The sequence below is a fragment of the Syngnathus leptorhynchus genome, chromosome 10, assembly GCF_054491065.1.
Source record: "Syngnathus leptorhynchus isolate UIUO chromosome 10, UIUO_Slep, whole genome shotgun sequence".
NCBI lineage: Eukaryota > Metazoa > Chordata > Actinopteri > Syngnathiformes > Syngnathidae > Syngnathus > Syngnathus leptorhynchus.
This window is the reverse complement of record NC_141204.1, coordinates 7,673,923-7,696,675: the sequence shown is the minus strand read 5'-3', so window position 1 is coordinate 7,696,675 and position 22,753 is coordinate 7,673,923. Positions and strand designations below refer to the sequence as shown.

Below are 22,753 nucleotides of genomic sequence, written 5' to 3'. Positions count from 1 at the left end.
AAAGGAAAATCAAATGAAGTCTTCAAAGAAAGGCACAACTTTCTCCAATCATTTTTTTTAAACTCACATGGATGAAATCAGATGTTACCTCTGCAGATTTATTCAAGTATCCCGCTCTCAGATGCCAACATTTGGGTCATTTACTTGGATTTTTTCCACTTCATTGCTCATCAAGTAGGGCATATAGTTTATGCTGGTTGCTGTTCCAACTGTGCTGCATTAGCAATTGGAAACCTTCCACACTGCTCTAATTAGCAGTCTTGAAAAAAAGTTAAGGAAGTGCAATGTAAACACTGAATCAAAGTGGAAGATTTAATTGAACTATTATGGGAGGCATATGTTTATTCCTTCGGCAAAATTAAACGCTACCCACAGCAGGCAACTGAGGATATTCTAAGTTTGCCCCTAAGCTTATCTTTGTTTCTCTATAGTCAATATAAATACAATATGAAGCATAGAAACAGATATAAAACGTGTGCGCAAATTAAAGTCAGCGGGTCCCACAGCAGGACAAGACTTTCCTTTATCTGGTTCATGATTTAATATGATAGTTAGGTTTTCTGAATAAAATACATACATGTAAAAGTCTTGATGATATGCCATTAAAAAGGAGGGAGGGCACATTTACATTCAATTATGGAGTGATAATTTGCCTCCTGTTGTATAAGGGTCACAGTATTCAATTTTGTCATTCCTTTTTTGCATTTTAGTCTCTCCCAAAGATGCAGTCTTTCCATCCTGTCTTTTCCTATTATTTGCGCTCCTCTTGTGTACTCCTTTGTTATGCAGCGCTGTCATGTGCCAAGCGTAATGTGCTAGCAGCCAGATAGTATCAGTGTCCAGCTTTATTTCCATGACTCCCTTCTCTGTAGCCAGGGGAGACGTTAAAAGCACATGCAGGAAGTTATGCAGGTCTAGCATCTCCTCCTTATTCTGCCTCTTCCACCAGATATTAAAACCCACCCACACCCTTGGAAAGCAGAGCGGCTGTAAAAAAAAGCACCGCAAGAGGGGGGGAAGGAGGAATCATTACATGCAATTTATAAACCATTAAAAGCCCCTATTAAAAAGCCTGCAATCTAATTCATCCAGCAGTGGGCGCTGGCAATGATGGCGGGTGTGAAAGAGAGATCAGTCCTTCATTTAAGCGGAATGCTAGGACACCCGGACAGGGTGTATGATGACATCTATGGTGTCATTGTGACCAAGGGAAGGTGCTTGCCTCTGAACGGATGCCCAAGTCAGCAGAGGGACACCGTAAAACTTGACAGACGGGGAGAGACGGATGGCAACTCATAATAGTTTTTTTTTTTGGACATACACGAACAGCCGATTGATTGTCCCAGTGTGGAAGAGACGATACCAGTCCAAAAAGAGTCAAGTGGCACTATTGCTGCTAATTACTGTAGATATAATGAAAACGTAGATATCAAAGAGGTCATGATTAGACATGATTTACATTGGCTGCAGTTCAAGTGCAAATGGTTTGGTTTTACAAACACAGAAGAAATTGACAATATTATCGCAAGAAGGTCAAAAAGGTCAATTACTGTGGCATTGAGAGCGTCTGCCTGGAGCCTGAAACGTCACCGCCCACCCCCTCCCCTTTTGCCATATCATAACAACACCACAGTCAATACACTCCAAATTGAGCCCTCATGCAGAACACAGTGGAAATCGATATTCTTAAAAAGGTAACACGTCAAACTATTAAATACTCCATTGATCTATGTGTGATATGTAGTGCCTATAAAGATATCTACAGACATTTTATCCCTGCGCTAAAGCAGTAAAGTCAGCTTTTATGCGATGATTTCATCGAGTATCATACAGTAAAGTAGGTTTAAGATGACTCCTATTTCGTATTTTGGCTTGCCACCTCTTTGTCTTACGAAACAATTGCCAAACACGGTGCCAAAATTTGACGTTTCTAATATGTACTTTGACGCAATGTTCTCTTCTATTCATAAGCACAATGATGCAAGGGATGTAGGGATATTCCAAATCAGCCCATTTTACATAAGCTATGTTTAGAATCTTTCCACATCCCAGTTTGAACCCATTCATCTTTTGTCATACAGCTGTCAACATTTGGAAGGCAAAGAAGCCCCTCCAGCACACTGAGAAAGACAATTGCATAGCATGCAAAAACTCTCGATTCAAAAACAAACTTCTCCATGTGTTCCACCGATTGAATTAAAATGGAGCAGTTGCACCACATCACACAGCAACCCAATTCTGATGAAAAAAAATAAAAAAAAAACAATAGAATGTACGATATGCTGATTTTCATCTAGCGGAAGAGCTTTTGATTATTCGGCTTTTAGACTGATGACCAAAGATACATTATTTTAGCAATCAAAACATTTAGACAGAGTCTACAAATTCCGGTTATTACAATTACAACATTGTTGTCACTCGATATTTTATTGTTCTTAAACTGAAAAGGGACTTGCCTATGCGTATTTGTTGAAATAATGCAACCAAAGATTATCCGAGAAACCAATTCGGAGCGGAGGCCATTATTTGCAGAAATACACTTTGCTGTTGAGCAGATTATGCAGAACACCGAGTTGTAGGAATCCAATGCTATTGATAAACAAGGTGGAATCCACACAAGCACGGAAGAAAATGCAAGACAAGGGGAACGCTTTAAGAATGAGCTACCAGAAAAAAGGTTATCTGGCATTATTGATGTATCACAATTACAAGTTACTATTTGTGATCTAATTATAGTGAGAGGCATTCGCAGGCTTAATATTTTGTATTAGACTTTTTGGGCTATGTGAGCGGGAGCAACATCCCATGTGGGATGGCAAATGAAATTGCGCTGCGAAGAATTGGAGGCAGTTATGAATGCAGAGTCAATACTGAGACAAGGCAAGGAAAAAAAATCGAAAAAGAGCAAATTGCGAAGCAAAACAAAGTGAGTGGGATCAGGACAAAAAGGAGTGACAATGAAGAATGGAGGCAGTTAGAGCTATCTGAAAGAGTGATCTGTTATTACACAAGGGTGGATACAGACTGTAGTTTTGTTTTTTGCACAATAAAGACACTCATCAATTTTAAATGTCAAGGTTCTAGGACCTCACCTGAACGGTGTCAGATGTAGGGCACGTTCACCCTCCCCCTTGTCCATTCATCAGACACAGGAAGAAGAAACCCCACCTGGGGAATTCTGGGTAATCTTGCGTGGCCAAACAGCATCAGGAAAGGCAGCCAAGGTGGGGAGGATGGCAGCCGGGCCTCTTGTTATTTACTGCTCACTTAGCCCTTCTGCACCCCGACACACACACACAATTTATGAGGACAATTGTAAGGCCGAGCGCGCTCCACTGGAGCACTTCCTGATGGATGTACGGGGAGCCACGAGAGGAGAATCCGTAAGACGAGCTTGGTGTTTCCTGTGGGTTTCACTCACTATAAACCGCTTCTTGAGCTTTAAAAGAAGTCTGATAAAAACAAGAGTAATGAAGCTCATTTTGTTGCAAGAGAAATATGCATTGAGTGGAAAAAACGTTGGGGCTGATTACATGCTTCAGAGATGATCCAAACTAAGTTACCTGCTCATGTGTCTTACGAAATGCCACTGAAAAACCAAATGTCACTAGAATGTCAGCAACTCCACACATGGAGTTTTTATTTGTCAGGATTGATGTCACCATTCGTTCACTGAATCAATTGTTTAATTCGAAAAAAAAAGAAAAACAGAGTCCTACCATGAATTAATCTTCAATTAATTGACAGCATATTTGAGCAATCCATTACAATGACTGATTACTGATGAATCGTTTTCACAGAACAAGTAAGAAACAGATTCATGATTTATTAATGGTAAAGACTACTCACGTTTTGTAAATCAATAATGCGTAATCATGTTCCTTAGTAGGGGCAACAGAGTCTTGAAAGCAACGCCCCCCCCCCATCTAATCAAGAGTTATTTGAGCTGCTCCTTTGTTCGCCTTTTGGGACAGTGACAATCCTGCAATTATTCTTAGTTATTGCTACTTGGACTAGAATAAAACAGAATATATATATATATATATATATATATATATATATATATATATATATATATATATATATATATATTCTTTTTTTTCTGTATGAATTATGTTTGTTGGGACTGGCTGCATACATAAAATTCTTCCCAATCTATTGTGGTCCTGTATAAACTAAGCTCCGGTTCTGACGTCCCCTTCAGGTAAGCACCTGAGTTCAATTTGTCTCGTGGACTGATATAAATAGCCATCTTGGCTTCCATGACAGGAAAAAAATAAGAACAAATTCCTATTACTTCATGGATTTGACCAAACAAAACAAAAAAAACACGGTCAGAGAAAGATGCTCCAAAAAGATGAGAAACATAGCTAAGAAAATGAAAAGAAAACAAAATAGGGTGGTGGATTAAAATAGTGCTTTTGTTACAATATCCTCCACAGTAGATTATTATTATTATTTTTTTTAGGTCTTGTTTGTTTCACAAGTTTAACTCCGTCAATAGCTTCCACACAGCTCAGGCTTTGGGTAGAGAGCAGGAAGGTCATCCGAATGGGAAGGTCGAGTCCCTTCACGAATCTATAGCAGGAAGACCTTGAAGACAGTTTTCTCAAAAACAATAAATAAAAGGGTCCCAGAGAGAGTTCATAGAGCATCCTACACAGTGCACAATCTTGCCATAGACATCTATGCACACTAATAGACTCACACAAGTTACCGCAAATGTTCTGCACGCCATCAATGACCCCGTAGAAGTATTGGATCTTAGCATTGGGATCAGGAGTGAACACAAGCAAAAGCACAAGAAGAAGAGAGAGGAGTGATTAGGAGGGGAAATAACCAAAGTGCAACAGGAGGTGACAAAATAGGTGATTCAGGTTTTTTTTTTCACATGCTTTTAGTTTCTCTTACTCTATTTTTACTGCATCTATTCTATCTCTGCACCTCACTATGATAAGTGACGCCTTTTTAGTTCACGTTTGAAGAAAATCAGGACAATTTTGTGGAATTCATCTAAAGTCGTCATCCACCTTGTAAAATAGGTCAAAAGTGCAGTGTTTGAACAACAAATCACAGAAATAAAGTTTTCACAAGTTTGCAACCAGTGTCACTGTTGATCTTTTTTAACATCAGATAAAGTAGTTACAAATTTGTGATGTGATGCTTCATGTCCATTTGGTTGGCCATCAAAACACTATTTAATATATTTGGAAAAATTTGTCCAACAAAGAAACTGAGTGGATAGACCTTAAAATCTCTCTATAAAGATTTTCTCCTCATATTCTGAAGAGAAATCTGAGTGTCTAATCAATTCAGTGCCTGTCCTGGGTTATAAATGAACACTTACGGCTTTCTCAAAACAACTTTAAGAGTACAACTTTTGTGATTCCTGAGTGCTGACTTGTAGACCCAGTTGGCAAGCTTTTCTTTTTTTTTCCTCACTTCTCGTCAACACACCGAATACCCGCGTGCCATTGCCGAGGCCAAACATAATAAAGTATTCCCCGCTTCAATCTGTCGGATTGTCTGGCCATTGTAGTATAATTTAGTTCCTCTTGAACATTTTTTCATTAATTTTGGCTTAGCATCCTGCACAACTCTACTGCTGACTACCGCTCTGCTCCATTTTGTATTTTAGCTGACACAGCCTCCATCGCCCTCAGGTGCCGTGTTTACAATCAAGCAAAGCAAGGAAGGTGATATTCTAAAAGGAGATAGCACGTTTAGGTAAAGTTTCCTCCTCTCCAAACATTACCTTTCCACATTATGCAAGTAAAGCAGATTAGAAATTGCGTGTTATTCCTATTACATAACAACATAATGGGCTGGAACTGTGTGGGGAATCTGAGCCATGCTATCTAATTGGAACCACAACTTCATTACAGTAACAGCCACCATACTTGTGGAAATTTATATTCATAAGTGTAGCATCTTAAGAGTGCAACACAAGTTCAGCATTCCCACACGAGATAAGGAAAAGAGCGTAGTAAGAATGAAATAGTGTCAGAGGCCATCTGCACGTGCTATTAAAGCGCCCATTGCTTTGCACTAAATCCCAGCAGTGGAGAGAATCCAGCAATCAAAGCACATATGGCGGAAGACTGGTGACTGAATTATCCTTCAAATGTAGGTTAATGAATTCAGAAGCAGGCCGCGTTGGTGAGCATCGCATTTTAAACAACACACCTGCCAGTAAAGCAAAGCGAGGGGCAGCGGGGTAACTATGGCAGGGACGGGATCGATTAGGCTCGTCTGTCGGGGGCCGGGACACCCGGGGCAAGGCCATTCATCGGAAGCTATCGGCGGTTAATGAAACACGGTAGAAGAATGATGAAGACACAGACACCTACTATGTCATGGCCCCCGTGCCTGATTCATTCATCACCATCGCTTCAAATACACTCAGTGTTGTGGGCGGGTGTTTGTGCAAGGAGAGGCACAAACCGTCAAACTGTATTGCATCTGCGGGACCGCACGTATTTGCGAGGGAAATGGGTAGGTAGGGTTATATTGTCCTCTTAGTTTTTGCCCTTGTAAAAACTCCAGCATCTTTGTGACCGTACTAATAAATAATAATGAGGAGTTGGTGCATGGCAGAGGGCAAAAAAAAAAGAAGCTGCTCTCATATTGGTCATTAAGATATAATAGTGGAGCGGACACAAAGAATGGAAACTAAGTATTGTTGTGATTGTCATCTTGGATTATTTGTTAGTTAGCAGAATTACACAGTGGTTCAAAGTCTGCGACAGCCGTGCCAGCTGATCCAAACACCATCTGTGATGTGACTTCATGTTGCTTATGACACAACCAAGATGAGGTTTTAATACCCAGTTTTATTGCTTAACAAGCAGAGAGAGACTGAAGGTGATTATTTATTTCTGTTAATTGAGTTAATTAAAATAGGAGGATTAGCATCCCGAGCCCCTGTTATTAATTAAATCTGCGTCTACAGCACAGGATCACCGCTATAAATCCAAATGTCATTTCTCACCAGACAAACATATTTTCATAATAAGGATGTTATATGCACACGTAGTGACAGATTTAAATATCTGTCACCAATGCCAGCAGGCCTGCGGTAAGTCGCTCACATTTTTCGCTTACAGAATTGAGATGGACGACAGTAAAGTGCAAATGAAATATGAATAATCCCTCGAATGACTCATGGTTTCTTATTATAGTCGGTGTGTTGTCAAACACAGCAACCTGTATTATGACCTGCAGAGTGAGTAAAATTGCTCTCTGCCCATTCTGTCCCTTCATCAGGCTCGCTTGTGTTGCTGCAATGGGACAGCGACCAAGGGGTCTGCACTACAAGCAGCAGATTAGAGGATTACCATTAATTAGATGTCAGGGACAGAGAGGGGCTTTGCCTGTCTTGGCCATGATACAATATCTGTTAATCTGCTATGCTCCTGGATAAAAGGAATCAGACCATTGACAGGAAAATTGGAAAAGAACGACAGGGCCAAGGAAGAATGGAAAATAAGAACAAAGACGTAAAGGAGAATGGTGGGTTTCCAGATATGAGTAGGGATGAAAGAAGTGAAATTTAATATCACTGGGGTCCACTTGAAGCTGCACTCAGCGTTTTCTTATGGCCAGAAAAACAGCAGGAGATAATAAGGGACGTAAGGATTTTGAAAGGTCCAACTGAAAAGAATTGTGTTAAAAAAGGTTTCCGTTTGACCATTGATCATTTTTTTTATCCTTGTATATTTTTTTCAAAGCAAGCTTGGGCAAATTATAAAATACTTTATACGAATATAAAATATAAAATATGAATTCCCCTTTTCTTGCTCTATGGTTATCAATGCACATTTTCTCTTTGCTATAACCGGTGTACCAGTGCTTTGTGATGGAGTCACAAAAAAAACAAGATTAAAAAAAAAAAAAAAAAAAAAAAAAAAAAAAAAGGATTAAGTCTTTTAGTCCATCTGCAGTCCATAAGAATTCAACCAAATCCATTTTCTTGGGAAATCCCTCAACCCTCTAAGAAAAAAAAAGTTGAAATTAAAATTATACAGCTTTTGAATCATTCGTCTATGTTCGTTTCTATTACGTGCCGGGAAAAAATTCGACATGAACAATCTGTTTTTAACCGATAGAGACCTTATTTTAACGCTTCTCGTTTTTTTTTTAATTGAAGATTCCACACATGGGTAACAGGTAAGTCATGTGATTGACAGATGACTGCTCCTAGTTTGATAAGGCACTGGTCGATAATGGAAGCTCTGACCCTTACTCTTAGTGCTATTAACCCGGGCCGAACTGCCCGTGTTTACTTCATCTTATTTGACGAGGAGTTTGATGCTGTGCCCGAGGCTAGCCAAAGAGCGTGTTAAACACCACAGACAGTACTAGCAGGGAGATAACAAGCAGCCTGCAGACTTTAATTTATGTGCTTCCCATTTAGACAGACCAGCCCAAAAAAAAAAAAAGAATGTTATTATTATTGTTATATATATATAATATATATATACACACAACACACACATACATCATTTGAATTGTAGGGAGGTAAATGATGGAGAGGGTGCGGGACAACACCTTACATAGGGCATTCCCTCTATTTGAGTAGAGTGACTCCGGGCGCCCCTATGAGCCCCTCTCGCCTGAGACTCTAATTACGTTGGGGACCTAGAGAATTCAAAAGATTTAGATATGGGGGGGAAGAATTTCCAATTTACGGCACTACTTGATGTTTGCCCTCGTTTGGGCTATAACTTGCGCTTCAGGAAACACACACAAAAGTTCAACATTTGTGCATCCTGATAAAAACGGAACATTATTAGATTGCTGTCAGGCCTGTGTTTATCTCTAGAGAGTGTGTGGTTAATAATCTCTGGGACAAACACTCTGAAACTGCCTCTAGAAGTACCTTCAGCTCACAAAGCTCATGTTAATTTGAGTCTCTGGTCATTAGGGATGGGATGCGTAACTGATACGCATAAATGCATTGTCCTCGTGTAGAACATGAAATTTGGAGCGCAGTAAAGCTTATAGAATTTGGAGTATGACCAAACTTTTGGGGAGGAAAGAAATGCCTTCAATAAAAAGAATGAGCAAAACAGACACAATTGTAAAATGTTAAGGGAAGATATGGAGTGTAAGAAGAGAAGATGTTCATCTGAAGTTATTGTGAAACCCAGAATGCTTCAGTCGAAGTCTTTTTACTCTTATTAACATTGGCTTTATGAGACCAAGTTTCCATATTTGAATTCAGAGTAATATGTTCTTATATCTTTTTTTATGCCTGAAATTCTAAATATAACCAGAGTTACAAGTGGATATATATTAAATTCTGGAGAGATCTGCAGACTTCAAGTAATTTCAATGGAAATCCTCTTTTCATTCCATGAGGCCATCTCATATGAATTCTGCTATGAAATTAAAGTTTTCAAAATGATAATCCATAACTGACTTTCTCTCTTTTTTTTCCATGAGTTGATATTTTAGATTACATTTTTTGCCTGACTGAGAACAGCCCCCCCCATGGATTGTGGAAGGTGCTGTCTAAACAGTTTAAAACATTGCTTCCTTGACAACTGAAGCATAATAATGAGAGACACATTTTGGTTATGAGGTCAACCGACAATAATTCCCTGGCTGGTTGATCAATTAACACTTTTCCCTGCACGTGTGTCTGGATCTGCATGTGTATATTAATATGCTGGCGTTTTTTAGTAACTTACAAAACGTGTTAATTTCTTCCGTTTGCACGAATAGTCAACACACATTAAAAAAAAGGCTAATTACACAAAAGGATGCTAATATCAGGGAGCATGCATGACTTGCCTGCACATTTTGAAATTATTAGCCTGTAAAGGTGGAAAGGGGCTCCTTTTAAGAGGGTTACATTGTTGACTAATAAAGCCAATGAATAAAATTTAGAGTCAAATACGAATTTAGCAGGGGGGGGGGCATTAAAAGTTCCCAGTGAGTCAATTGTGATCATTTGAGATCAACAAAGACAAAGCAGACCGCAGAGCTGAAAAGGCAAGAAATGGGTGGTAAACTTTCCATCATCTTCATTCTTTCATGTTTAACGGGGATATTTTGCGGCTGCTCTGAGTGGCGGAGACCAGTAAAAGCGTGATATTTTATGACCTCCTTGCTCAATGTTGACAAAGATTGGGCACCAGAGAGGAAAACTAGAACGTGGCAAAGTCATGCAGGACACATAGAGCAAAGTAATCTTTCCTCGACATCATCTACTCGCTAATGGTTAAACGGCACACATTTACTCTATAATTGAGCATCCAGTGGGCGAAATGTCAAAACAGCAAAGTCCTCCAGGGTGGCATGGATATGCAGGTTTCTTCGTGTGTGTGTGTGTGTGTGTGTTTTCGTATGCGTGTGTGTTAGATTCACCTGTGTGGGAGTGTGACGGACAGAATGTGACCTCGCATCCGAGGGAGACAATCAATATATTGTAGCCTTTTTTTTTTTCCTCATGATAAGTTGCAGTAGTGTCCGGCTGAGGGCGAGCGCGGGGAGCATGGGAACACACCGGCAAGGCCCCATGACGCTGGCCTTTGCTGTCTTTTTATGATACACGACAAGATAATAAGTCTGCAGCACCCCTGAAAACGTCCCCCAAAGGTGTCTTGTGGAGTGCTGCCATGCTGCTGGCATCATTCACAGAGGTGCCTTTATTTTAAGTGTGCTGATGCCTTTGCAAACAGAAAAATATATATATATATATTGGGGTGTTGTGACTGGTGGTGGTAGAGTTGTGTATAGAATATCCAGAAGTAGAAAATATAAATACAATTCTCTGTAATTAGTCTCATTATCCACAAAATCCAAATGTGGCATTGGCAGAATTAAATAAAACTTAAAAGGCTTGGGGATAATTCTGTGGAGCTACACCTGTTTTGCCATCATTTTTTGAAACATACTGCCAGTAAAGTACCTGCCAAAGTGCTGATATTTCTCATTAGCAAAACAGGATCCAGGAATGGATCCAGCAAATGGCAATTTCGGCGACACAATGATGGTGCAGCATCTCTGTGGGAGATTTCAAGGTCAGCAGGAAAATAAAAAAATTGTAGTAACACTTGGAATGTTATTGCCAGTAATACCATGACCAATGAAACGTGTCTTGTGATAAGAAGTACAAGCTTTATAGAAGTTGTGTGAAGCCATTCTTGGCTCTTTGCAGCAAATGTTGCATCTGAAGGAAGAAGACATCGCCATGGAAGCACACATTGCACATTTATGGACGTAAAGCTTCTCTGATTTCATCACAGCACGCGAAACAAGAGGTGCATTCAGTTGAAAAGTATTTGGAAATTCACTACTTACTCGCCTTTGGTCATTAGATGTTTCTAGAACTCGCTCAAGCCAGACTGCAAATGTGTCGAGTCAATAAAATGTGCACGACGTTGGTTGAACAGGTTGATCATTAATGCAGCCTGGTAGCATCTGAGAATACATGACAATAAATTAAACAGTGTACATGATTACCCTGACGTTTTTTGTTTTGTTTTGTTTTGCATGCTCTGGACAATGCAATATTCATCTCACTGGCGTAATTTGATCGGTAAATAAAGGCTACCAATTTGGAATGGAACGCAGAGCACAGTCTGGTAATATTTTGAACTAAATGGTTCCTGTGTCTGAGAACAATGCACAAATCAGCTAGCCAGGTGATAAATGTAACACCAAAGCTAACAAGCAACAGTACTTGTAATGTTGTTAAAGCAATTAAGATGGATCTAATTATATTGCACCTAATTTTGGATTTTAGAGGTATTTGATTGACACAAGACTCACTTGTTGTAACTTTTTGTTTGAAATGTCTAGAAATCTATTGAGTTTAATACATTTAACAAAAATCAAGATGCAAATGTTTACACAGCTTGGCCACCGTAACATTGCAAGCTGAATCTGAAGAATGTTATGCACTGATTAGGGGAAAGGGCATCTTTTCAAAAAAGTAATTAATTATCTTATTCACAAGAGCTGACATAGTTGCCCAGCCTTAAGGCAGTTCCTTTGGCTCCTTGGTTTCAGCCAAACTGAAATGTGGCGTTAACAAAGGTCACAGCCAATCTCTTATTCCCTGAAGCCAAGTGTTTTGTTTTTTTTATCATCTCTGGCAAGTCCACGTTTCTGCAGAACACCTGATTTTGTCCTATTTTTTCATCCCGAGACTAAATGTGACCAGTTGATGCTCTCAGACAGACAAAGTGGTTTCATATAGTTGAAAGCCTTCTCCCCTCCTGTGGTTTTCTGTCGAAGCTACAGGGAACTGCAGGTGTGGTAAAGGCCGTTCGCTCGCAGATAGAGCACAAGGATTACAGCCACACTAGATTAAACCACCAACACTGCCTTCTGGGAATTCTAACAATGATTAGTCTTGTGCTCCTGGGATGTGGGAGTGATGGGAGGAGGGGGGGGGGGGGGGGGAGACAGAGGTTCCTGAGGCTGAGCAGTAGGAAGCCCCACATTGCTTGTCAAACGGCTAATACCTTCATCTTGAACACCAGTCTGCCACATTAAGATAAAAAGTGCCTACAGGGCAAATATATTACAGATGACCAAGATTAGTCACATTTGGCAGCTCAGAATAATATTTGGGAAAGATGGCTGGCTTAGGGAACCTCGCGGCTCCTGTCCTTTTGTTTCGGGCAGCATTCTTGCATACAACAGCGGTCACTACTGCTGCTGTTGCTGCTGAAAATGTGCAAGGTAAGTGCTCCCTTTGGCCGCCCACTCCAGAGCAGGAGTCATTTTGGAGCCTGTTGTAAACTGATGGGCCCTTATGATGGCATGTTGGGGGGGAAAGAAGGGCCCGAAGTGATGGCAATAAAACAACATATGCTGCTCGCCTGCATTTCTGCACTTAAGACTCTCTCTTGTTCCACCCTTTTCTCTCCTCTGCACACCGGGGTCCCAAAGATGAAGTCCCGCTTGCCTACTTTTCAAAAGTCATTGAGTGCCTTTGACAAAAGATGGGCAGAGTGAAAATTTGCCTCTGGCTTTGTGGAGTCTACCTGACCACCGGCAGCCGTTTGGGCCAAGCAGGACCATTAGACCAAACCTGAGAGACCCTTGCAGCCGAGGCTGCCAAGCAGCTGTGCTCTCCTTCAAGCTTTAGACTCGCTCCCCGCAGGTGCCAAGTCCTGCTCAGTCGGATCCCAGCGCAAAACTAGGATGAAATCCATTGTGTCTGTGTGTGTGCTTTGTCACCGACATGAAAGACCACCAGTGGAAAAAATGAGACTCGTTGGTGTCAAAGGAGGTACAGTCCCAGGTGGGCCAATTTTATTTGGTTGGCCAGATGACCTTGAGCTCTGCTGCTATGGAAACATTTCTCCCGTGACTCTGTGAGGTGCCTTGGTGGCGCCGCATTTGTGTCGTGACAAAGCCGTCTTACCTCACTACAGAGAGAAAAAGGCAAAAGGCTGGAAATATTATAGTGAGCACACAGAACAGAAGACATGTTAGCGGGAAATCTTTTGTTGTTCATGCTCCATGACTCCACTTATACACAGATTGCTCTATTGACGACCTGGTTCAATAAATAGTATTACAACAAAGTAGGGAAGTACTGTATGTGACGATAATTATAAACTGTGTTATTGTTAAGAGTGAGAGCTTGTTTTTCATATGAGAAAGAACAAATGTAAAATACCTTAGTGGTAGAAATAATATGTTTATTTCACTAGTTAGTTATGCTGATGTAACTACCATCACTCTGCCTACATGCTGCACAGTGGAATTGCAAGCCTTATCGAGGTTCAATGATTCGACTGGTACTGTGCGTGGGAATCTCAATCACTTACGATAGACAATTGTGTCCTCTATGCAAATCAAATTTGTAAATGTGCATAGAGTACAAAGACATTTTTTTCTTTTCTGTCAATGTTACAAATATGAGTACAGTGCACGCCAATGAAATTCTCGGATCAATGATACATTTTAGATTACAATGGTAATTGGCAAGAATTCAACCATTGTCAAGTCCGGTCAATTATCAAGCAGACTAATTTTGAAAAAAAATAATTCAAAGAAAGTGAAGACTGCAAGAAGATTAGCAAAGCACTATCAGTAAGAATGCAAAAGTTGCATTACAATGGCAAAAGGATGAAAGGTGATTCTTGAGTAGAAACATCTCAATGTCTTCAGATGAAAAACCCCCAAGCTAATTGCATCCAGTTAGCTTGAGAAGCCAAATTTGACGAAAGAATGACGGACGTGGGTGTGCTCCATGAATGAAGCCTCTCCAAAATCCCATTAGCATCTGCCAGGTTCCATGCTGAAAATGATAACGATGAATTGGACCTCTCTATACTCTGCAAGGATGAGACCATGATGAATATCTTTGTAGCTTGTGGCTTTCAAACTGAATGAGATGCTGGGGTGTTATGTGTTCGAGAACATGCTGATGGCGGTACCCTTATTTGAGGCTGCATGAGTGGAGCCATGATCCATTGACAGAATCATTCATTTACAAATTCACTCCAATCTTTTGTATTCCACATTCTTGGTTGACACCAACTTTTTTTTTTTAACTGCAGCTGGCAACCTGGGGGAAGAAGAGTAAACATGTCTCGCCCACTGTTGTCGGCTTAGTCCATCTGCTATAGCTCAATATACACAATTAGCAGGAGACACAGTGTTCCTTTGATTTGTTTGCTTTTTTTTTTTTTAAGTGATGAAGAAGGCTGGCAAATGAGGTTTTCCTTTGCAATGAGTGACTCATGAATCCTTTGGTATTATTTGATAACATGAATTTGTCAGAACTCCATTTGAGTAAAGAGTGTGCAAAATAGAGACTAGATGATCTAGTATTTACATTGGGCAAGCATTTGGAGCACACGAGCTGCTATCTCTGCTCTTGCAAAGTGCCCTTGGAACCATGTCTTTTATATCTCAATTAAAGTGCTTTCCCTATGCTCCTTTGCTCTGAGCATGGCCATTATCACCATGGCTCCCAAAAGCATAATTATGCCCCCACCTAACACTCCTCCATCACCTCACTGCACCCACGCACGCTGCATCTTGGACCTTGGCAAGCTCACCTCAGTGTCTTGTAGCAATCACAGCACAATGGGTCGGTCGTCAATAGAAAACAACAACAACAGAGCAACCAGGCAAATGAACTGCACTCCTGCAGAGCTGACACCTGAATGACCATTTTAAGAAATATACTTTTGATGGTCTCTTATGAGCTGTAATCTATTGCTTGAAACTCCAAAATGATTAGAAGTGGTCATCTAAAATGAAATGCACAGATCACTGGTCACTTAAAAGACGACTCACAAAAAAAAACAGGGCAATTACTTTTACGAGCGTAATTTCAGAGTAAAACTAAAAAGGCACCGTGTACTGTAGGTGAAGTTACTTTGACCTTCTCTACATTTTTAAAAGTACATGTTCAATTGATCAGTTCTTTTTGCACAACCTGCTGTTCTCAACCAGGATCCAAACGGTGATATTTTTGACAGGCGTTTGATCTATGAAGCAACCCATACATTTCCTGCTTCATTCCCTGGCTGAGCATTAGAAAGAATCATGCTCACCCCCCCCCCCCCCCCGCTAACTTCAGCTGAGAGTTACAGCTTTCGCAAATGGAACTTTAAAGTGACAAATACAGGTAATTATAGCGTGACACTGCACATTTTAGAAGTTTGTCATTATATTAATGATCCACCAGGAATCGACAGGCACCTATTCAGGCTGGCTAAAAAGGCAAAGAAAGGCAGTTGGGTTTTTTTTTTTGTTCTTTAAGATGACATGACTTCTTATAGTGTCCCTTTGCCATACAATACAGGCAAAGAATGTTCCTTTCAGAAAAATAGAAATTCTACCTTCTGAAGACAGTAATTGAATTGATGTTTTTGACAGTCATGTCTGCCTCGACTGTCATATTTTTTGCTGTGTTGTGATTTTTAAAAAAAAATCTTGTCAGTTCTGTATATTTGTAACACAATGCATTTCTGCATCTGTTTTGGTAAGAGTTTTCAAAAAGTTAGCACGGTGGTCTAACAATTAGTACGTCTTTCTCACAGTCGAGAGGTCCTGAGTTAGAATTTGCTTGTTTTCTTTTTTATTTTTATCCAGGTAGTGCATTTTTAGCCCACCTAAAAGAAAAAAAAAGTTAATTCAATACTGTAAATTTCCTATAGATGCAATTGCAAGTGTTGTTTATCTGTGTCCTGTGATTGGCTGGCAACCAGTCCAGGGTCTATCATCGCACGCTCTCGCCCAAAATGACCTCGGGTACGCTACAGCTTACCCAAATGCCTGATGAAGTTATTTATTTTCGACTTCACGACTTGTTGCTCCATCCAGAGCGGTGAGTCATAACATCATCTGTCTTTGCCACTGTGTTTAAAAATGCTGAAAAGTGTAATTAGTGTTCTCAGTGCAATTCAAGGCAATGAAATGTAGGCGGACAACATCAGTAGCACATTCAATAGTGTCAATTCTGAGTTTGGGCCTTCAGGTATTGTGGTCCCATTAGCCTCAGTAAGCTTGTCAATCTGCACGGTGAAGCTGCACATCACATCACTGCTTGCATTGCCAACACACACAACATCCTTAAAAGTCCATCAATCTGTACACACTGTGTTGATTCCCCCTCCGGTCATTGTGAATCATCCAGGGAGGGAGAGAGAAAGAGTGAGTGAGAGAGTAAGTATAAGAATGTAAAAGAGAAAAAAAAACATAAAAAATGTTACATATTTTACGGTTATGATGGATGAGTCTTTACCGCGGTACTAAAAATAGAACATTTTCCTAGATTTGTAATTTTGTTACCATGGTATTGGAGTATGAAGAAGCAGCGGAAAAGTGCACAAGGACAACTAATTATGCAGACAGTCAATTAAGAGATGCCTGCTTTTGTTGAAGACTAATAATGATTAAGAAAGGAACATAATAATTACAAATCATAGACATGGGAAGAGACAAACAGCAATACAAAGCTGTTCATCAACAGTTAAAAGCATAGCCAGCAAATGTTGCCTTATCACATAATTCACATTGCGAGTCATTTCATTTGCAACAAGCTATGCCTGTTGATGAACAGAACGCGCTTGAAAAATATTTAAGCCGTCAAATTTTGAAATGTGAATATTTTCAGTGGGATTGACTATTAAAGCTAATTACACTCAATGCATTTTATGTTAGAATAATAAAAAAAAAAACATCGTGGAGGAAGCCGATCAATCATATGTACAGTAAAGGAATCAGTCATGCCTATTTGATTTGTGCCCCTCAATTATTGTTCAATTTTGAGGGCCTCATCTCATTAGGATGTGCAATGAAAACCCCCAAGTGTAAAACCCTTCACCTTTCAAACTTTCAAAAGATTTTCTTCTAGTCTAGCACCTTTCTGAAGCCTCACATACGAGACATAACAGCATGGAGGCAGTCGGCAAGTCGGACACATGATCAATACATTGATGATACCTCATGATCCTCACATCTAAAATGGGCGTGTGGACCAAACTGTAAATTGGCTGTCAGAATGAGAGACGACACATTTTGAAGCGGTGGACGAGCAATCGCAATGTCAAACGGCCAGTACTGTAAATTGGATTTTTTTTTTTTTTTAAACCTAAAAACCTCTTTATTAATAGTTTAAGAACACAAACTTTTTAATGATATGCTAAATGATAATATAATAGCACATCTATCTCACAGTCTTCTTGTTTTGCTTCTTACAAAAACGTGCTTCTTTAGTTAAAGGAAGACTTAATAATGACTCCATTTACCTGCAAGTCACATAAGAAATTGATCCTTGAACGGCTAATAAAAAATAATAGAAGCAGGTACGTTTTCAAGTTCATTATCAGGAGCACTCACTCGGGGACGATAAAGCCTCTGTTTTCAAAAACTTTGCGACACTTTTTGTTGTTGTTGTTTGCACAATGTGCAGCCAAAATGGCACAATTTTAATTAGTCTTTCCGGTATTTTTTTTCATTAAATCTGAATTATGAGAATGAATAGTAAGTGGGATATCGAGGATTAGATAAGCTCCTGAGCAGATTCCATCCTGACTGTCTTGACACGTCCATCTTCTCTTTGACTGATGAGCCAAGAAGTGAATGGGTACAGAGCCGCCCCCCCCCCCTCCCCTCAATGCAAAGGTAGAGAGGGACAGGAGAAGGTTGCCACAGCGGAATAGAAAAGAGGAGGTGACGACCGATTGCAAGTGAGCAGAAAGGAAGCACTTTATCTTTCAGTGTCAGTCAAGTGTCAGTCATGGCATCCTTTCCAAATGGCACCTAGCTAAAACGGCAACTTCAACCAATAACTGTCCTCCCTGAGGCAAAACGTGCAAAGAAGGGACATTGAGCATGCCATCAAACTTTGAAAAAAAAAATGGGCAAGAAATACCAAAGGAGGAAAGAAAAGCACAAAGATGTGGTGTATATACTGCAGGTCTCTGCTTGAGATTTTTATTTTGCATAATTATAGTCTCATGCATGTACTGATGAAAGTCAGTAGCCGAACAACCTGCTTTATAAAAATAGATGGATATTTTCTTTTCAGGAATAAACTGAAATCAGCTAAAGAGATTTAACGTGCATGCTGAGCCAATAGTTGGCAATATCACTTAGGAAAGGAGGCAAAGAAAATCATTGCGCATATGAGATGGCATCCTGTCCTAATTGGATATGAATCTACGAACCTCCCAAATTTGGTTTCAACCCATCTCGGAAAACAGTTTCGATACTTCAGACTATCCAATTTCAGTCTTGATGGGCTAAAAATCAAGTTTTATTTTGGCCAGCTGAATGCAGCCTGGGTGTTTTTCCCACTCATACCAACACCGCTTGGCTTTACCAGTCAGCCACGCCCACCTCATTAGTCACTCAGTTCACCTCGGCATCCAGGCGCTCCAAATCCGCAAACAACGCTCTCATGCAAGACATCCCAGCATGGGATTGGTCTGGTGTCACCAATTCCTAGCTGGTTGTTCTCCTGATGACCACGTCAGCCCTTTGTTCCATCACGAGTTATGCATTGTCGTTTTTTGTTTTGTGTCGCCCTGTAGCTCTTTGCAGTTCTACTATGCCAATATTGCAATGCGAGTTTCCATCCCCAGCTAATTGAGCAGCGGGACCATTACCTACCTGCATAGGCCCCTCCACCTCTCCAAAATCTACAGAGACTCATAATCTGAATTTTGGTTTGAACTCTATAATTACTCATCTGTTTGTCTCCTCCTATGTTCTGGTGTGCATTTGGGTTCTGTATACACCCTTTATTGTTTTAGTCAAATTTGTGGTTCCATATTCCTTAAGGTCTATGTGTACCATATTATCCCGGACTATAAGGGGTACTTAAAAATCCTTTAATTTTCTCCAAAATTGACTTTGTGAATTGAAGTTGAATAAAGTTTGACTTAATTGCTGCACTGGTTTGTTTTCCTTTGCCTTTATATTCCAAACTGTGTGGTCAGCTTTTAAAAATTTAGGATAAACAAAATAACTGACATCAGAAGTGTTAGAACTTGTACTTTTTGAACATATACCAAGCAGTTCCGAATTTCTCTTCTAAACTAAATGTGTCAACTGACTTAAGTCTGTGAGCTGGAAGACACAATGCCTGCTTTCTACTGCTAAGCTGGTAAAAAGTGCAAATGTTGCTGCACGACTGAACAGTCCCACTGGTGCTTGGCTCCTTCTGTCCCGGCAGTGGTTGTCTGCTCCCATGAGACCCACAGAAGAATAATCAGTCATTAACTGGTGCAGGCCCAGTCTCAGCTCCAGAGTGCCGTGTCCCTGCGAGGATCAATAGTCCAGGGTAATTAAAGAGCTGACCGAGGAGGAAGGAATGGGGGTGGGGTCATGTTGCCGGTAAATCCACCGCAGCGACAGGATGCCTGCAGCCACAATGACTACAGCGCTGACACTGAGAATGCCACTAAGGGAGCTTGACTGACCACACGCATAAGAAAGACGACATACGAACCGAAACATGGCACACAAGAGATTTGAGTGCATTCCGTAATTACTTGACGTTTTTGATGCGTCTGTTATCACGGCAGTAGAAGTAGAAGATGCTGTAAAAATTGGTAGAAATCATCGTAATGATGGTAGATTTTTATGTTGCACACAAATAACCAAAAATGAATCTTGTCTTGTGTATCCAAGCAGAGAGTCAAATCTGTTGAGCTGTCAGGACACATTTCATTCCACTAAGCTGCTTTAGCATGAATGATGTTTTGTTTGAAAAGCGTAGAGGAAAGGTATGATGCGTGAATGAACATTCGCGATTCTGCTTTTTCACAACCAAAACATCAAGCAAATAGAGGGAATTTTGATTTTGGAAATCCTTGCCACTTTGGTTGAGACATCCTAAATGTGGTTACGGAAGAGAGCAAGGAAATGGGGCAATCTTTCAAGAGAGAGGTTTATTTCTCGAGAAAGTTAGAGAAGCCAAACATTTTGCGCACATTGGAATACTGTTATTTAGGATTCATGATTCAATTGAAACATAATTATCCAAATAATTCTCAAGTAATTATTCCATTTAAAAAAAAACATGAAAAATAACACAAATGGAATGGAAGTGTAACTTCTGATTTTATGTTTTGTTTATCAGCGTATGAATTCAGATATGCCCAAAAATCTCAATTAAACTACAACAAGTGTTTAAGGGATTGAAAAGAAAAAGGGTCTGGAATGGAATATCTATGAATTTCAATGGAAAATATTGCCTTGATTTTTGAACGTCTCAGGTTACAAACGGTCTTACAAAATAAAAATAATTATTCAAGGTGACTCAGCAACGGTGGGAGCTGAACCCCAGCAAGTATGTTTTTGGAATGTGAGTGAAAGCTGGAGTAAACCAAAACAATCCCAGGTACATGCATATTCCACAATATTTCACCCAAAAATCAAATCACTGCTATTGCTATGCGTCTCCCTGTTGACAGTATGTATGTTGAGTTCCACTTGAATAATTAATATTTTTGTATTGAGCAGCCTGGACAGCCATTACAATACAAGTGGTTGATGACATTTTATATTATGCGCAATGTTCACGCATAAAAGAAATTGTTTCACTCTTACATCTATTTAAATCAAATCGATTACATTTTTGTTCCCTAGTTAGGCAGATGACCAGCAACCATTTTACATGTTTATTCTTCAGGATAACACTTTCCAAAGCTTCCCTGCTGAGTTCTTAATTTCTGTTATTTTGTTTAATCTTGCAAGAGCCATCTAGAAAATTAGAGCTGATGTGTTTGTCAACTGGAGCTTCTATCATGGGTATTTTTAATAATGGACACACTAATGGACTAAATTAGCCCGAGATGCTTGGAGGTGGAGTGGCTGGAAGATTGCGGTTCACTCTCACTTCCCCTTCACTATTTTTAAAGTACTACAGAGTAGCAGTAGCAGTACATTGAAGGTACTGCTTGTTGCTATTTTTTGTCATTTTCCTTTTACTCTAGCATATTTTAAAGAGGTGCACAAAAGATCTTTCTTGTATTACTGAATAATGCCATACCCTCAAGCATGCTACCAACTTCAGTGAGTAAGTATCAAATGTTTGGGATATAATTATCTCATATGGTGTGCATGAATACACAAGATGATCACATGACAAGCCGAAACTATGGAAACTATGACAGGGAGACATGAAGATTGAGCTGAGGAAAACTGCAAAAGAAATGGCTCTATATTATTCACTGTAATTAGGCTTTTTAGCACATAACATGCTTTACTGCTGCTAATAATGTAAACAAGACTGTCGAGAAGACCCTGCCTCCTATTTGCAAGATGTAATTGTGGTGTTTCTTGTCATTTGGATAGACAGATGTATTTATACACAACAATTATTGTATCTTTGTTCATCGTCAATGCCAAATGTGGATTAAATCGGTCTCCACTTGATGGCAATCGACATTGGTGTTGTGTTTTTTTTTTCCCCAATATAAAATATATTCCTTGGCTCAATAACAAAAAAAAATGGCATCTTTATTAACCCTGTCACACTTCTTTTAAAATCCTAAGAAGCAACAACAAAAAAAGACCTGATCAAGTTTAGATGTCCAATGAGCATCTTGCCAGTTATGTTAAAGGCTCTTAAAATACAGCAGGAAAACATTTGGGGGGGAAAAACCTGTACCTGTGTGTTTTTTTTTCTTTTTTGCAGCACTCCTGCCAAAATACTTCAGACATCTTGACAATAGCTTTTCTTCTATCATGAAATCAGGATGGAGCTACTAGTTATTTGTCACGAAATCTGACCTGTTCCTCAGTTGATCCTTTGAGGGACTCTATTCTACTTGCTCCCCAGTGCTCATTGATTATTTGAACTATTGATCGGACTGATGTTCTTTCCATTAAGATGTACTGAAAAACTTTGTCCACTATTGAAAGAGGCAATGAACGAGTAAGACAGGGGCTGCAGGAGCAGAAGTCTATTGATTCTGCTGGACAGTGACTGTGATGGCTTTGAACAGCCTTGGATCGACAAGACGTCTTCAGGCAAAGGATGGGTTTGATCTGGCTATTAAAAAAAAAAAAAAAACGGCCAAATGGTGCCTCAGGAACCAGCAAACATTCCACAGCTCGAGAAAAACAAGAATGGGTATTAACTATGATGCTCATTGATCTGTAAGAACCTCTCAGTCAGAGAGCTATGCTGGTCGTTTCGATTTATCCGGAGAAAGGACATGCTGCAATCACACAAGGACCAGAGCAACAGGACATCTTCAATCTGAGCACAATATGGTGCCCTTATACACATGATGAGAAATATAATATAACA

The 22,753-nt window shown here is 39.9% G+C and overlaps 1 long non-coding RNA gene across 1 annotated transcript in view; it reads right to left on the bottom strand.

Moving 5' to 3' along the window:
• The window catches only part of LOC147050238 (uncharacterized), a 36,283-nt gene that overhangs the window by 5,043 nt on the left and 8,487 nt on the right, over positions 1-22,753 (bottom strand). Inside the window, exons 2-3 of the long non-coding RNA XR_015067465.1 lie at positions 11,311-11,430; positions 3,093-3,276 (exon numbers count right to left, since the gene is read on the bottom strand). This is a non-coding gene — a long non-coding RNA (uncharacterized LOC147050238). The remainder of the gene's footprint in view (positions 1-3,092; positions 3,277-11,310; positions 11,431-22,753) is intronic.